Below are 5,247 nucleotides of genomic sequence, written 5' to 3'. Positions count from 1 at the left end.
ATACTCTTTGATCTAGCTGATATACTTGTGTATGAAAATTCATTAATTTGATATCATTAATGACAAATATATGATGTTATATGCCAGAACACTTTTAATTAGATATTGTTAAAAATGGTGACGTTTAGTGATAATTTGGAGCACAAATTATTAAGCAGCACTGTCTTTAAAACGGGATAGGACTCTTGCCCATACGATGAAAGAGATATTAGTGCTGGAAGAGACATTTTGTAGACCAAAAGAAATGAAGACAAACTGAAAGTCCTGAGCTTTACGTCATAAGCCTAAGCCAAGGCCATCGTTAAACAATGTGAACTGTTAGGTTTATTATCGGAATTGAGAAATTGTCTATTGAAAGAATTAATTCCACAATCTTTTAGCAACACACGCCGTATTTGAGATGCATTACTTGGTAAATAAAATAAAATTAAATACTGTGCCGAATTTATGCTTAAATAAACTAATTTTATCAGAAGCACATTTCCAGAAAAAATTCACAAAAATGTTGATCATGATCTATGCCTATTTTTAACTTTACAGTATTAGTGAAACAAAAGATATTGAAAATGTTCACGTATTTCTGGGACAACCCTCCAACATATGCAAATAGTAGAATTCCCATTAATCAGAACTCATGCTGTAAAAAAAAAATCAACACTATATTTATTTTCTCGGAATATTTTTGGGCGTATTATTTCCTGTGGGCAACCTTAACCTTGCTGCGTTATATTTTTTATTTGGATTTTTATATCTTTACAACAAATTGCAGAGTGTCATGTCTCACTAGGATGACAATTTTTTAGAGTAAAGAATAACATAATTTTCTTGCACTCTAAAATGTGTACGATAATTGAACAATATCATGCAGTGGCAGGGATTTTTATTACTCTTGCAAATTGTATGAAACAAAAATTATTTTTGGAAAAATACATTGTGATTCATATATTGTGACTACTATATTGTGATTGTTGCATAAAACCTGTATTGTTCCTGCAGTCCTAATATTTCATCATATATGTTATTTTGTTTATATGTAACTTTAAACTTTTTATTTATGGTTTTCATTATCATTTTACAAGCATTGATGCATCTGACAGCTTCCAAAGGCTTGGAAAGTAGGTTAATGATGCAGCTATAGACAACCCCATCTTATGCATGTTATGAGAAGTTAAAAGTGTATAACAACTACTCCAGGCTTTTTCTTTGCAAGAAGGGATATTGATAGAGGGAAGGAGATCAGATATGACTATGGTGATCCCATGCCCAATGGACAATCTTCCTTGGAGTTCATCACTCATCAGGTAAATATTTAGAATAATGGATTTTCAAATTTGATACGCTCCATCCTCTTTGTAGTGCATTTTTTTTTTCAATGTTCTTGAGAGGTCAAGAGATGAAAAATGTTTTACCCAACAGTGTTCCAAGTCACACTTACTTTCAGGTCACTAAATGAGGACCTAAAAAAAATTTTGGCCACCATTTCAGAATATTTCACTTGCCATAATGAAAATATTTTGTGAATAACACTAGTAAAACAAGGAACTAACACCCTGTATGTTTTATGTCTTTACTAAATCAAAGATGTAAGGTATTACTGTGACTATAAACAATTTGCTAGGTTTAAGGAAATATTTTTATTAATACAACCACCCTTATGGTTGTACAGTACACAGAGGAACACAAGAAGACTGATCCTAGAATTAAAATTTATTCAAAAGAAAATACCAAGTTTGACACTTATTGTAATATGCAAGCAATTGACCAAATGTTTCAATAACAAGGTCAGGTTCTAAAAAGTTTATGACGTTTGGATGCCATTCTGTCAGGGACGTATAGTATAGGTCCGTGGTTCCATCAAACTGTATAAGTAGTCACTATTAAAGCATGCTGTCATAACATTACGACTTGATGATTAATGATTTTTTTTGCGGACAAACAGACAGATGGATGCACAGGGCAAAAACTATATACCCCCGAATCTACGATTACAAGGGCACTAAAATTGATGTTCAGCAGATGCAAGTTTCTGAAGTTTACATCACGTACATTGAAATATATTAATTTGTGAACTTTTTTTCCAAGAATAGGAAAATAGCAATTGGTGAAAATGATGAATTAATTAAATTGATGGGGAAAAAACAACATCTTTTTGTGATCCATATTTTAGATAAGACCAAAAAAAATAGTCTTGTTTCCTGCTACCAGCCTGAAAAAAAAAATAGGGTAGGTAGGTAGGAAAATTATTTTATTGTATTTTTTCATTTTATTTTTTTTTTTTTTGACAACATTTTTTGGATATGAACTAATAGAAGATAAAATTAAACATGTCACAGGTCAATATTGTCTTTTAAAATCAAATTTCATGTCTTTTGACTAAACTCAAGTGGTATTCTATGAAAGTCCACATTTAAAACAAGAATTTCATGAAATGCTTGTTTTGTGTTAACACAGAAAACGATTATGGTGACAGAACGATGAAATTCCGGAAATTCGAGATTTTTTTCTTCCAAAATTTAAAAAAAAACAAGACTATTATTTTTTTTTTGGCCTAAATAAAGTAAATTATTGAAAATAATACCTCTAAGACAAGGTTAGAGTGATTATTATTATTGGATTACAAGATCACCTTGATATGAAATATATGGAGATAACGAACAGTATTCAAGCTCAAAAGTCCATTATACAATACAAAATAGGAGCAGAGCAAACACGGACCTCCAAACATCAGAGGTGGGATCAGGTGCCATGGAGGAGTGAGCATCCCCTGCTGACCGGTCACACCCGCCGTGTGCTCCTTGTCATGATCGGGAAATAACGGAAAAATCCGTCAACAATTCAGTGTGTAAATAATGGTCTAACAATTAGTATGAAAAACGTCAGTCAGCATTTGACTCAATGATAAATTGTATTTGCTGACAAGGTCATTGTATCAACCATAGAACTTACGAAATGATGACTTTAAATGAGACAGCTGATATTTGATTATATGTACAGGATCACCTCTTTGCCTCATGCTATAATAAATATATTTACCTAGGTTACACATATCCTTAAAGTTCTTAGTATTGAACAATTGTAGTAATTTATACGTATGGATGTTTTTTTTAAAAAGAAATAATTTGCATTGATAATCTCGATAAACAGGACATACTAGTAGAAAGTGATATTCATCCTCGACACAAGTATGACACAAAAAAACCTTTCCAGTGGGATCTGTTTGCTTTATTATATCCAGTTTCAATAGCTAAAAGGTGTGAAGATAATCTTGACTTTGATATACATTTTTGAAACTTAGTCAGAATTGAATTTCTTAAATAATACGGTAGGTAAAACCCATCAAGTAGATATTTATAGAAAGAACATTTCTGCGAACTTTGAAGTTTAGTATATTTCTTGTTTAGCCTGATCCAAGATCCTTTGATAAATTGTCATAATGGACCTTACAATTAGGGTCTACCTAATAGGACTTCTCAGTTGATTGTACAATTTACACCTGGGTACCCATTGCCCTTGCTGTTTAGTGTTATATAAAAAAACAATTAGTTTATTTGATACTTTTTATTAATTTATTTTATGTTAAAAACATTTATTTAATAGCATGTTAAATTTCTATTCAAAATGCATCGAAATAGCGTACATTAAAGGTATCTGAATGTAGTTGCAGGCATAAATATAATCACAATTAATTTTGTTTTGCACATATATTATAGGAAGCATTTTGGAGGCAAACCCTGTTGCAGCATTTCTACATGTTCCACAGATTGTACAGACTAGTCAGGACCTTGTAAATTCACATGTTCAACAGCTTAGGCAATTTAGTACAGGTATGTGTAACTCTTCTGAAATATAGGAGGAAATTTCAATACAAGACTTGTAGCATAACTTATATTACATTGTCAGTTCTTCTTTGCATGTTCCTTAGAGTGGATTATTGAGGCAGACCCTGATGGAAAACTTGCACATGTTCCACAAACCAGTGAAGACCATTTTGCAGAATATAAACTTTTTCCGCAGATAAGCCAAGACCCTAATGGTGTTCATGTGTGTGTGGTTAATTATTTGCTCTGAAGCTGATATGTGGACTGAATATAAAACTGTCTTTTTCTACAGTTAAGTCCATCTTAATCTGAAAATACTACCGGTACATTTTGAATTATGCTTTATTATGCAGAAAAAAAAAATAATTAGTTTCAAATATGAAAAGTCTGTTGATACACTGCTTTGCAATTCCCAAAGTGATAATGTGATAAGTTTTGATGTGAATATGTGACATGTGCCATTATCAATTTTCATAAATAAAATCAAATACAAAGGCCATTCCAATTTAATGTTTTGCTTGTCGGACCCGCACGCTCTTATTTGAAAAAAGCTATACAAATAATATTAATTTAAATCTCCTGCACCTGGGAAATTCTGTGCCAGTTTCTGTTTTATTTCCGCTCTATTTTTGATAATTTAAATCTGTTTACTCTACAAATCAGAAAAAAGTAGAAAAAATATAATTGTCACTCAATTTTTTTCATGTTATGCCTAAAAATTTTGTGTACAAAAAAGTAATAATATTATTATTTAATCTCTTGCCCGCTCTTACTTTTTTCACCAGATGTGCGATGAACAAGAAATTAAATTCGCGTGGTGAAATTATGTTTTATTAAAACTCATTTAAGGAATAACTGTCTTATTTTTTGGATTCATGATGTGATCAATCGAGTGGCTTGCGTGATAATTTGCATAAACGCCGAAGGCGTTTATGCATAAAATTATCACGCAAGCCAATCGATTGATCATCGTCATGAATCCAAAAAATCTGACAGTTATTCCTTATATTTACATGCTCCTGATTCTGCAAATTCCTGTGCTAATAGCCCCGCTTCTGTCTCTATTTGTCCCGCCCCGCACGTGATTTTTTTTTAACCGCGCCTATCGATGAACCAGTAGATTTATGTAGAAATAAAGTATTTTTACAATTTGTAATTTTATCTCGGACAAAGACATTGGAAATGTAAATATTTATGCAATAAATGATAAATAAAGACTAAACAGTCATGTTCACAAGCCAGAGGTGATAAAATATATATCTATTCTATAGGAAAAAAAGAATTATAAAGTGACATCAATTTTTCAAGTAATGTCTGTCTAGAACCTGTACATCAGATTTCGTATTTTGTGTGATTTTTTGAAGGATTTTTACACTAACAAAGTTAATAAAATCAAACCTTAGTTCTAAAAATAAATAATTAATTTTTA

At 31.4% G+C, this 5,247-nt stretch overlaps 1 long non-coding RNA gene across 1 annotated transcript; it reads left to right on the top strand.

Annotated features, from left to right (window-relative positions):
• The first annotated feature begins 1,190 nt into the window (after positions 1–1,190).
• LOC133200410 (uncharacterized) lies at positions 1,191–4,745 on the top strand. The gene is made up of 3 exons (XR_009722927.1): positions 1,191–1,301; positions 3,711–3,824; positions 3,923–4,745. It is a non-coding gene; the product is annotated as an uncharacterized LOC133200410 (long non-coding RNA).
• The last annotated feature ends 502 nt before the right edge of the window (positions 4,746–5,247 follow it).

The sequence above is a fragment of the Saccostrea echinata genome, unplaced genomic scaffold (assembly GCF_033153115.1).
Source record: "Saccostrea echinata isolate AGI-Se365-2 ecotype Australia unplaced genomic scaffold, CSIRO_AGI_Sech_v1 ptg000039l, whole genome shotgun sequence".
Classification (NCBI taxonomy): domain Eukaryota; kingdom Metazoa; phylum Mollusca; class Bivalvia; order Ostreida; family Ostreidae; genus Saccostrea; species Saccostrea echinata.
This window is presented reverse-complemented; position numbering and strand designations above follow the sequence as displayed.